The sequence below is a fragment of the Pelodiscus sinensis genome, chromosome 12, assembly GCF_049634645.1.
Source record: "Pelodiscus sinensis isolate JC-2024 chromosome 12, ASM4963464v1, whole genome shotgun sequence".
NCBI lineage: Eukaryota > Metazoa > Chordata > Testudines > Trionychidae > Pelodiscus > Pelodiscus sinensis.
This window is the reverse complement of record NC_134722.1, coordinates 33440020-33452868: the sequence shown is the minus strand read 5'-3', so window position 1 is coordinate 33452868 and position 12849 is coordinate 33440020.

Sequence of the window (12849 nt, the reverse complement as noted above, 5' to 3'; positions counted from 1 at the left end):
AGGGTAAGTGGAAGGAGGTGAGGGAGGAATGGGGTACGAGCCCCCGATGGGGAGGACTGGGCTGGCTCTGTGGGCTTCTGGGGGTGGAAGCTCTCCTGCAGCCCCCCAATTGCCTCTCTCCCCAGATGGCAGCCTGCGGCAAGTGCAGCTGGGCTGATGGCCGAGTGGTGTGATGTGCCCAGTGTGGGTATTCCGGGCACTCCAAGCCAGAACTTCTTTGCAAGCGGGGCACCCCTTAGAACTGTGTGTCCGGGGTGGGGGTCGGGACCCTTTAAGCGCAGCCCTCGGCTAGCCTGAGACAGCATCTCCATGCTCTAAGTCCTCTTCTTATGCCCTGCCGGCACTGCTTCCGGCCATCCTTAAGCCCTGTTCGGAGTCCACTCAATGTGGACTTGCTAGTTCGAATTAGCAAAACGCTAATTCGAACTAGTTTTTAGTTCTAGACGCGTTAGTTCGAATTAGCTTAGTTCGAATTAACTAATTCGAACTAAGTTAGTTCGAACTAGCGCTGTAGTGTAGACGTACCCTTATTTAGGGAAGGTCCTTTTATAGATGGCGCCTCAGAATACCCTGTACTTGAGTGGATGATGAAGATGGATTTCACTATATCTATACAATGCAAGCAGCTTGGCTTTGTCTAGACTGGCATGGTTTTGCGGAAATACTTTTAACAGAAAAGTTTTTCCGTTAAAAGTATTTCTGCAAAAGAGCGTCTAGATTGGCAAGGATGCTTTTGCGCAAAGAGTGCTTTTGCTCAAAAGCATCCGTGGCCAGTCTAGACGCAATTTTGCGCAAGAAAGCCCCAATTGCTATTTTAGCCATCGGGGCTTTTTTGCGCAAAACAATTCTTCCCTGTCTACACTGGCCCTCTTGAGCAAGTATTCTTGCACAAGAGGGCTTTTTCCCGAGCAGGAGCATGAAAGTATTTGCACACAAAGCACTGATTTTGTACATTACAAAGTCAGTGCTCTTGCGCAAATTCAAGTGGCCAGTGTATACAGCTGGCAAGTTTTTACGCAAAAGCAGCTGCTTTTGTGCAAAATCTTGCCAGTCTAGATGCACCCCTTGTGTTCCTATATTATGTGCTTTATTACAAACACCTAAGTAATATCCTCTGTACTTCTGTTTCACCGGATAATCCATGTACAGTACTTTCCAAGGTAAGTAATACATTGCACCTATATAGTGCTTTTCATGCAAGAATCTCAAGAGCAGCATTTTGCAAATGTTAATGCAAAATTGTAGCCTTGTCTACACTACCGGGGTAAGTTAACTTAAGTTATGTTTTTCCAGCTACATTAATCATAGCTGGAATTCGTATAGCTTAGGTCAACTCACCACAATGTCTTCACCTCTCCAAGAAGAGTAAGGTAAGTCAACAAGGGAGTGTCTCACACTGATAGAGCGTAGTTTTAAGCAGTGGAGTACGAAAGTCAACCAGAAAACACTCTGCCGTCGATTTGATAGGTCTTCACTAGACCCACTTAATTGACACCAACGGCCTTAATTGCAGCAGCATTGCTCCCCCCAGTAGAGAAGACGAACCCATAGTTTACCAGTGAATATAATACACATGACCGAGGCACAAACTTGTGACTTGCCCATCATCCCTATGGATTTTATTACAGAGGCAAAGGGAAAAATTCAGGAGTGGTCTGATCCCCTACCTAACTGTTAGACAGCATTGACCCATGTGAGATCATCTAAAACCTTTTTCTTTGTACTTCTAAGTAAAAATCAGCCTCCAAGTGACATGGAAATCTGTGATATTGCTATGTAAACACTGTAGATGACAGTTCATTTAGTGTTAAGGCTGATGAGAATTGCAGAATGTATCTTTGACTGATGTGTCTATCTGTATTTATATGTATGTCTCCTAATTCTTACTGATTTAAAAGTGAATCTGGATTAATTTTAAAACAGTGTGATAGAAATAGGCATTGGATAGTGTAACTGTATAGCTACCACTGTAAAGGTCCCAAACCAAAGGCACTCCTATGCTTAAATACTTCAAGATGTATTTGAGGCTGTGAATAAATATTGTTATTTTTAAAGGAGAATGAAACCTTTACAGTAAGTTGAAGATTTAAAATACCAGTGACTGAAATTCGGGAAGTTCAGAGTTCAGATTCAGCTTACAGGAAACAATGCCCCACAATAAACAGTGGATGTTATGCCAACTACTATTGCTGGAAACACTGTAAAAGTATTAATTTATTTTGGAGTGAATGCTCCAATTCTTCAGTTGACCACGGAAGTGAACTTTCGTGCCAGCACACTGTTCATGTGCAGGATTGGGGCCATAAATAATGTCATCAGCTAAAAATTCAGTTGAATGTTGGGGACTCCTCTGATTGGTATGGCAGAGACCATCCCTCCCATTCACATACCCCCTCTTAACCCTCTTATGAGGGCAGTGGATGGTAAGGTCCAAGCCATAGATTGGCTGGGGAACCTGGATGGAAATCAAGGGGAAGCTGGTGGAGTCCTGGGTAAAGATTTAAAGTAACATGGATTGACCTGCATTGTATGTTTTAGCTACTGGGTACTCCCAGATAGCTGTATAATAATGTTGCAGCCTGATTAAAACCCATAGACAGTGTCTCTTGTCCTTCTAAAAGGTACAGTGACAAGAGCCAAATCCCTGCAAGCTGTATGGAACCTTTTTAAAGATACCATAATAGAGGCCCAACTTAAATGTATACCTCAAATTAAAAATCACAGAGTAAGAGACCTAAAAGAGAGTCACCATGGCTTAACGACCATGTAAAAGAAGCAGTGAGGGACAAAAAGGCATCTTTCAAGAAATGGAGGTCCAATCCCAGTGAGATAAATAGAAAGGAACATAATCAGGAAAGAGACAAATCAGGAAAGAGATCTTGGAGTTATCGTGGATAGTTCTCTGAAAACGTCCACACAGTGTGCAGCGGCGGTCAAAAAGGCAAATAGAATGTTAGGAATTATTAAGAAAGGATAGAAAATAAGACACAGAATATCTTACTGCCCCTGTATAAAACTATGGTACACCCACATCTTGAGTACTGTGTACAGATGTGGTCTCTTCATCTCAAAAAAGATATTTTGGCTTTGGAAAGGGTTCAGAAAAGGACAACTAAAATAATTAGGGGTTTGGAACAGGTCCCATATGAAGAGAGGCTAAAGCGACTGGGACTTTTCAGTTTGGAAAAGAGGAGACTGAGGAGGGATATGATAGAGGGCTATAAAATCATGAGTGGTGTGGAGATGGTGAATAAAGAAAAGTTATTCATTAGTTCCCATAATATAAGGACTAGATGACACCAAATGAAATTAATGGGTAGCAGGTTTAAAACTAATAAGCGAAAGTTCTTCTTCACACAGTGCATAGTCAATCTGTGGAACTCCTTGCCAGAGGAGGCTGTGAAGGCTAGAACTATCACAGAGTTTACAGAGAAGCTAGATAAATTCATGGAGGTTAGGTCCATTAAAGGCTATTAGCCAGGGGGTAGGAATGGTGTCCTTGGCCTGTTTGTGGAAGGCTGGAGATGGGTCACAGGAGACAAATCGCTTGATTATTGTCTTCGTTCTGCCCCCTCTGGGGCACTTGGTGCTGGCCACTGTCGGCAGACAGGCTACTAGGCTAGATGGACCTTTGGTCTGACCAAAGTACGGCCATTCTTATGTTCTTATGTTCTTTCAGTGTACCCAGATGATGTAATTTGGAGTGAATGCCTTGATCATTCAGTTGACCATGGAAGTGAACTTTTGTGTCAGCATACTGTCCACTTGCAGGATTGGGGGCCATACATAATGTCTTCAGCTAAACATTTTCAGTTGAATATTGGACTCCAGGGCCAACAGGATTTTTTGTGTGCACCCTCTATGCACTGTTAGAAAACCTGGCCCACTGATTAGAAAAAAAAAAAAAAGCTTTTCAAGGAGCCTGAAAGTTTCCTTATGGAGTGGTGAGGCAGCATTTTCCTTACATGAAGGGAAAAGTTTAGAGGAAAAAAGTCCCCTTCTCCCTTACATTTATTGTAGTTTTTTCAAGCATGACAACTAGAATATTTTTCAGCTATTTGTTCCAGTGGTTCAATATATATTCTTGTATATCAAATATTTGATAGTTTAGGAAATCCGCTTGTTAAATTAAAGTGGATAAGATGGCATTTTAAGGTCACCAGCACATGATCAAATATGATGCTGACATTTACAATACATTTCTATTGCTTCTCACATGTTTTTTATAAGGTAAAATCAAGTTCCTCAAATTTTAGAAGAATTTCAAATTAGATACTATTGTTATATCAGACTTTTGACTGAAAACCCAGCTCAGTTGACTGTATCATTATATACATGCGCTGTACACCATTTACATATACTTTCAGCATTATTATCCAGACAGAATTTTTATATCTATAGAGGACAGGGTTAATCTTACAACAGCAGTGCCTCCTGCTGGTCACTTAGGGAATTAACACATTCACCAGGGAGCCTTTGCTGCTGGTTTCTTGCTGTCTCCACCATCTTTACAGTTGGGTCCACATTGCTCCTGGACCATTGCTCTCTGACTGGGCCCATCCTGTTGGCTCTCCCCCCTTCCAGGGGGCCAGTGCTTCTGGTTCTTCCAGTCTTCTCACTGCAGTCTCAGTTTAGCCACATCCTCCAAGGGCAAACTTCAGTTTGGTTTAACCACTCTCATCATATGCAAACTGGGGAGAGTGAGTAGTGGTCCCACTCTGGGCCCTGACCCAGCTGTCCTCTACAACAGTCACCTACTGGCCTCCTCCAGCGCCTGCTTTCCCAGGCCATTTCCCCATAACCTGACCACCTTCTCAGCTCTTTGTAACAAGTCCACACACTAGCAGTCAGCCTAGAACCTCCCAGTCTCTGCTGGCCCAGCCCCGCCCTGACCTGCCCTGCCCTGTCCCAAGTGCTCCTAGGCAGCCAGTCCTTCTCCCGTGCTTCTTTCTGATGAGCAGCCCTTCATATATGTGGGCTGCTCCAGGAAGCCTTCTCCTGATTGGCTCCCTATAAGCCCTTCCTTGATTGCACAACTTCTCTGGCTTGCTTTAATCCCTGTCATGTAAGAGCGGGGCAGCCACCCCCCTACATTATAAAAATCAACAATTTCTATTTCTTCTGCTTTTGCAGTAAGATCACGAGAGCACGTTCAGTAAAGTATTGGAAATACCCTATATATTATGACAGCCTGTTTAAAATAACATTTCTGAGTATTACACAAAAGAAATAATTGTTGTCACGAAGGTAAATGATATTATTGTGGTTCATTATAGTGATAATCAACTATAATTCTGTATAGTTGTTATCTATTGCCAAAAGTGTTGCACCATAGTTAGAGCTGAGCTGGATTTTGCACTAAAAGTAGACATTTAACTATGAACAAAGCATGCAGCATATCTTGCCCCATATTAATGCACTTGATGAGTACAGAATGAACATTCAGAGAATTTACAAATAATTATAATATGTTGGACCTCCCTGGTTGGCACCATCAGGACCTGACCGGTCCTGAACGAGAGAATTTGCTGGACCAGGGGAGGTCCACAGAACTGGCACCCAAGTCCATCACCTACTGCCAGTAGGCTGCCCCAACAGGCACCTTGCTTCCCTCCTCTCCCCAACCAGGCTGAGCTGCTCACCCAGCTGCTGCTGGCTCCCTGGGTGGCCCCAGGCTCCAGTTCCTGCAGCAGGACACCAGTCCCGCTTGCTGTGGGCTGCTGCAGGCCCTGGGCTTGTGGTTTGGGGACTGCTGTGGGGCTCTGGCCCTGTACTTCATGGGGCTGCTGCAGGCTGCCAGTGGACTCCAGCATATAGGCTACTGACCCAGTTACCCCCAGCCTGGCTGGCCCTCCAGTCCTTAGGTTCCCAGGCTCTCTTGTTCAGGAGCAGCTGTGGTCCTGCTGGACAACAGATGTTGTCAGACCAGAGAGTGACAGTTTTTGGAGGCACAACCTGTATTTCAATTAGTTTGGGTAAAAATGAATTACAATGGCTCCTCCAAGAAATGGAGTATTTACTAGCATTTCCGAATAGTCCTTAATAATGCATTGATTTAGCTTTTGGATTTCTCCTAGGCTATGTCTACATTGTGAGCTAGGAGTTCCCCCCCTCTGTGCCCACTTGTGTATATGTACTTGTGGTAGCTCTCACCTAAGCTACCCTGAGTATAAAAAAGCTGTGTACCTATGACAGCGCGTTCAGGGGCAACAGAGGCATGGCTGAGTGCTACTGAGTCCATGCCCCCTAGGGCTGGACGTAGTTAGGTCAGAGCAGCCCCTGCCTGTGGCTCAGGGGCTGCTCCAGCCCCCCCTCTCCATTTAATCAGTTAACCAGTTAAACTTAATGGTTAACTAATTCAACAGGATTTTACATCCCTAATACTCACTTTCAAGAGGGTTCGGTATTGAAGTAACACACTACCCTCTGTCCCAGTAGCATAGGGGACCACTATCACCCGTGAAGGCAACTATACTTTTTATGTAGAGTAAAATTAAGCATGTGTGCCTACAGGACAACGAAAGAGACAGGAGAGAGTTATTTGGGCTTGTGTGCGTGCAAAAGAATACAGGATGCTAGAGGGAAAATGGTGTGCACTAGGCAATGTAGAGACCAGAAGGAATCATGAACACTGGAGTGTACACTGCAGCAGCTTTGGTGTTCAGGCGATGCAACACAGTTTACCTGGCCAGTATTGCCACTTCCAGTCTTAGTCAATTAGCTTCATTAACACTGGTCCTACAAATGACAAGTAACCGCTTTTGCTGTTATATATACACCCTGGATCTATAAAGTCCCGTCTAACTCATCTGAGGAAGTGGGTTTTACCCATGAAAGGTTATGATACAATATATTTGACATAATATATTTGTTAGGCTCTACAAATAATGTCTACGCATCTACAAAGCAGGACAAAAGTCAAATGAAGCTATGCAACTTCAGCTACATCAATTGCGTAGCTGAAATCAAAATAGCTTAATTCAGCTTTGGGCGCTGTCTACACAGCAGGAAGTTGAAGGAAGAACTTTCTTCCTTTGATTTCCTTTACTTCTCGTGAAATGGGAATTACAGGAGTCTGAGTAAGATGTCCTCCAGCTCGCCATTATTTTGAAATAATGGCTTGATGTGCATATGTGCTCTTTGTTATTTCGAAATAACGTTGGTTATTCCAAAATAATGCTGCTGTGAAGACATACGCTAAGGAGCTATAGGACTACTCATTGTTTTTAAAGTTACAGACAAACACAGCTATCCCCCTGAGACTTTTTAAAATGAAAGTTAGGTGTCCAGAATTGTCTTGAGAAATATTTCAGTTAGCATTTTTCACCCTCAAGGTATTTGTAAACTATTCATTTTGACTATGTAGTATTTTTCTTTTAGTCACATCAGCCATGTGGTTAAACAAATGCAGTTTTTTAAAACAAGATTTAAAATTTAAAACAAGCTAACAAGATTTCAAGATGGCTTCCCGAAACCCTTAGTATTACCCCTTAGGCAAACTTTTATTCAGCCATGTATTGCAGAAAATCACTTGTACAAATGTGCATGAATGAGGAATACGAAGGTTTGTGAATACAGTCAAAGTAAATTTCTAAGTTTTACTTATTTTTTGCAATATTAGTATAGCTCTAATATTGACTTTATTACAGCAAGCATGCTGTAGGATTATGAGGCAGGTGTTCTTTCTTTAGTCCACTAACAAAAACAGCATCATCATTAAATATCACAAATAAATTCATGAAATCTGTGCCCAAGCAATAAACAAGGATCTTGTAATGTAGATAGTTTATGTATGGGTATGCACATAGCACTGAAGTGAGAAGAAAAATAGTTCTGTTTTATTAGTATCCATATTACAATCATAAAATGAATTTGCCTGTTGAATATTTTCTACTACATTAACCTGATATAAATTCAAAGTAAGTCCAATGACATTGATTCAATTATTCTGGGTAATATAAAAGTGTAGATGAGAATAGAATTTGCCTCCTTATGTTTTTTTCAAACATCTTTCTCCATTCCAAAAGTCTTAATAAAATTTGAACAGTATAGTTTTAGTGAGTCAGAACTGTTCTCTAAGCTATGTCTACACTAAGAGCCTCTTGCAGAAGAGCAAATGCAAATGAAGTTCTCATTTGCATATGTCACTCTCATTTTCATTTCCTCTTCCTTTCCCTTTTGTGCAAGAGGTTTTTGCCATCCTTTTGTGCAAGAGCCGTTCTTCCCCATTTTTTGAGGAAGAACGGCTCTTGTGCAAAAGAGGGTTTTTGCATAAAAAGGCGCTGTCTACACAGCACTTTTGTGCACAAAAACCTCTTGAGCAAAAGGGAAAGGAAGAGGAAATACAAATGAGAGTGCTACATATGCAAATGAGCACTCAATTTGCATTTGCTCTTCCACAAGAGGCTCATAGTGTAGATGAAGCCTATGTCTTAGGAGCTAAATTTTTCTGTGGTGGAACACATGCAGAAAGGTGAATTGGAGAGGCCTGAATAGAGAACTAACCAGCATGAATATTACTGTTGAACTCCAGATAGAGTTAATAGAATATGGCACAATGGAATCCTGGCTTTTGATTAGAGCTCTGATGTAATGATAATACAAATAAACATTAACAATCCTCAATTTATCACTTTCCCTCATTAGGGACACTTTCCAAAACTCAGAAGGAAAGAATATACTATGGGGTCCTGTATTTCTTTAGGGTATGGCTACAGTAGCCATCCTAGTTCGAACTAGAGTGGCTAATGTAGTCATTCGAACTTGCAAATGAAGCCTGGGATTTAAATATCCTGGGTTTCATTTGCATGTTCCCGGATGCCGCCATTTTTAAATGCCCGGCAGCTTGAACTACCTGCCCGCGGTTACACGTGGCATGGGCTAGGTAGTTCAAATTAACACTCTTAATTCGAACTACTGTTACTCTTCATTGCAGAGGTAAGGGTACTCAGGTGTGTGGATGTCCCTTGGTTGGCAGCAGGGTCGGCAACAGTCTCTATAGTCTGTAAATACCTAGCTGTGGTCTAGAATAGTTGAGTTTAGTGTCTAAGGTCAGTAATGCTGTCCCTTCTCTCAGGGCAGTACAGTCTACCAGTCAGGGTCTGTAGCGGTCAGTCCTTCCTGTGGGGCAGTATAGCGTAGCAGCCAGAGTCAGTAGGCAGCCCTGGTCTCAGGGCAGTATAGAGTGTCAGTAAGTAGCCCTTTCCCTAGGGCAGTAAGGTCTAATGGCCAGAGTAAATAAGCATCCCTTATCTCAGGGCAGTATGGCCTCCTGGCCAGAGTCAGCAAGTAGCCCTTGGCTTGTTACAATATGGAGAGTCAGTACATAGCTCTGGTTACAGGGCAGTATGGTCCAATAGCTAGATAAAGAGTCCTTGTCTCAAGGTAGCACAGAAAATCAGTAAGTAGCCCTTATCTTAGGGCAGTATGGCCTAATGGCCAGATTCAGTAGGGTTGGGGCAAGCACCCTGGTAGGCCCATCCTGTTCCACTGGGTCCCAACCCTGGGCCCTGTGAGCAGCAGAGCATTGTACTACTCCCTCAGCAGGGAATCCAGTTGAAACACGCCCAAGTATACCTGGTTGGGAGAGTCCACTCCTGCACCCTTTCTTGGTCACTTCCCAAGGGAGCTAGTGGGGCTGCATCCTATGCAATGGCAGTGGCTTCTCCCTGGGGCTCCTCTGGGGCTGTATAGCAGTGGTCTCCTGGGACTCCAGTTCCTACTGTCTGTGCCACTGGCTGCTGCATCTTAGGAGCTCTGGTTGGAGGTCCTTCTCCTTCACTGGCCAGCCCAGACTGAGCTGCTCTCCTACCTTTTATGCTGCTCCAGCATTTGGAGCATGCTCAGTTTGGTTGAAGGGCGGGACTTCCTCGGCCCTACAAGTAGAATCCTACTTGTTCTTTTTGTTTTCCTGACTGATGTTATTTTATTCTGACACCATAGTAAGATTTAAAAAGACAAACAAAAAATACACTCTCTGGGTGCATCTAGACTGGCTAGATTTTGCGCAAAAGCAATCACTTTTGCACAAAAACTGCCAGCTGTCTACACTGACCGCCTGAATTTGCGCAAGAGCACTGACGTTCTAATGTAAGAATTCAGTGCTTCTTGCACAAATACTTTGATGCTCCCACTCAGGGATAAGCCCTCTTGTGCAAGAATACTTGTGCAAGAGGGCCAGTGTAGACAGGCACCTTAATTTTTTGCGCAAGAAAGCCTGATGGCTAACATGGCAATCGGGGCTTTCTTGTGCAAAAGCGCATCTATACTGGGCACGGATGCTTTTGCGCAAAAGCACTTTTTGCGCAAAAGCATCCATGCCAATCCAGATGCTCTTTTGCAGAAATACTTTTAACGGAAAAACTTTTCCGTTAAAAGTATTTCCGCAAAATCATGCCAGTCTAGACGCAGCCTCTTTGTATAAGGCATGTTGCCCACACCTGGATAGAGAGAATAGAATAGCCTTTGTTTAAAAATGTACCAGAATACTTTATCTGGTCTTTGGAATTATTCAACATGATATTTCTGCTAACCTGAAAGTGCTTTCCTTTTTTTTTTTTTTTTTTTTTTTTTACAAAGAACAGGTACAATAGCAACTGCTTAGAAAAACAAAATGTCCCAGAGGTCAGTTAATATTGTCTTCTCTGCTGTCTGACTTACTTTCAGCTTTGTTGCTACACTTCCATTCACGCTTAAGAAAATGTTGGAGACATTTTTCTGAAAGAGATTTGGTTCTGGTGTGACCCTCAAATTAATTTGAACTCAAGCCTTTGTAAAAACTTCAACATAGTGATTAAATGGAAGAGGTGGAAAACAATAAATATAGAAGATATATAAGAAATGTTTAGTTCCATGCCTTGTTCTGTTCACTATACAACAATATTCATGCAGCTTATCAAGCATGATAAGCTGGCAGTTATGGAAATTGGTATATCAAATATATGTGTTTTAAATATGAGATTTGAAGACTTTTTATTCTTTATACAGCTTTGAAAACTATCTGAAAAGCAGTTTCATAACATCAGTATTTTCATCTAATTGATAGTAGTCTGAGGGCATGTCTATACTACAGCTGTTTTTCTGAAAAATCTTCAGTTACATCCACACTGTAATCATGTTCTTTCGAAAGAAAATTGAAAGAACAGAGGGGCTTTTCCAGTGTTGGTAATCCTTTTTCTATGAGGGAGAAGCTTTTTTCTGAAAGAGCTCTATAGGAAAAAGGCATGTGTGGATGGTGAAGAGGGTTTTCTTTCAAAAGAAGAGGCCTTCAGGAAATAACACAGGTGTCCTGGTGGCCACTCTGTCCAAAGTAATCACAACTCTATAGTTCCTGTCTCCTGGCCCCTCTTAAAGCTGCAGGCACCCTGGACAAGCCTTGTGGCAGGAACCCAACCTGAGAGCAGCACCCTGACCACACGGCTCTCCCTGTTTTGTGTGTTTGTTTGTCTCCTTCTGCAGGTTGTGAGGGCCATCAACTCCATTCTGCTGTGCAGGATCATCTGCCTGGGAGACCTGGACCCCATCGTGGCCAGATTTGCTGCCCTGGGATTCCCAAACTGCAGTGGAGTGATTAATGGGACCCACATCCTAATCCGCGCACCTCAACATAGAGCGGCCCAGTATATTAACAGGAACATCTACTTTTCTGTGGTGCTGCAGGCCCTGGTCGACCACAGTAGACAGTTCACAGACATTTTTGTGGGGTGATTGGGCAGGGAACATGATGCTCACATCTTCAGAAACTCCAGCCTCTACAGGAAACTAAAGGTGCGCACATTCTTCCCCTGCCAGAGAATGAGAGGGGGTGCCTGAGCCCTTGGGAGATGCCTGCCCCCATCCCATCCCCTCCCCTCCTCAAACACCCCATTAGCCACCCCCTATAAGGCCCTCACCAGCAGCGGAGCTGTGTGAGGGCAGGACAGCACATGTGGCTTCCCCCCACCCCCACCCCCACTCCACCCTCCACACCCTCAAACCCCCTTTCCCTAGGGTCCCCCTTTGCCAGGACTCCCCCCCCCCCATGCAGAGACTGCAGCCCGATGAGGAGGGCCCCGACGGTGGACTTCCCCATGCCAAACTGGTTGCCCACTGAAAGGTAGCTGTCTGGAGTGTCAAGTCTCCATAGGCTGATGGCAACCCGCTTCTCCAGGGGGTTGGCAGGCTGCAGGTGGGTGTGGCATCGCCAGAGGCAGGAGTGAGCCAGGTGCACAGCTCCAAAAAGGTGGCCTTCCACATGCGGAAATTTTGGAGCCACTGTTGGTCTTCCCACTGCTCCAGGACCAGCTGGCCCCACCTCTCCACAGTGGGTTGCGGTTGCAAGGGTGTTGCTCCCACATCCAGGGAGAGGGTCCCCAGAATGAGCTTGGAGTCAAGCTTGTGCAGGACCAAGAAGGCAGCTGGCACAAAGTGCTGCAGAAACTGCAACATGGCCGCATGGGGCCATCGCATGCCCAGGGGCAGCTCCAACTCCATGGCTCAAAGGAAAAAGCTGTGGCGTCCAAAAAAGCTGGGCAACCACAGCAGGCACTGCGAGACCTTTGCTGTCCCTCGAAGAGATAGGCAAGCACGCAGCAGAAGCGGAGCAATGGATGTCCAGGGGGGGTCCCTTTAAGCTCGTATCTCTGCTAGGCTCCAGCACCAGCATTCGGAAGCAACAGGTGACCTAAAGCCCTGACTGAAGTGGTTCTGGGTGGCCTTTTATGTGGGAGAGTGTCCAATTAGTCTGGACACTCTCTTTCACAAAAGCAGATCGCTTTTTCGATCCACTTGGCCAGTATGGATGCACTGTTTTGGAAGACGTTTTTTTCGAAAGATCTCTTCCGGAAAAACTTCTTCCGAAAGAAGCCTGCA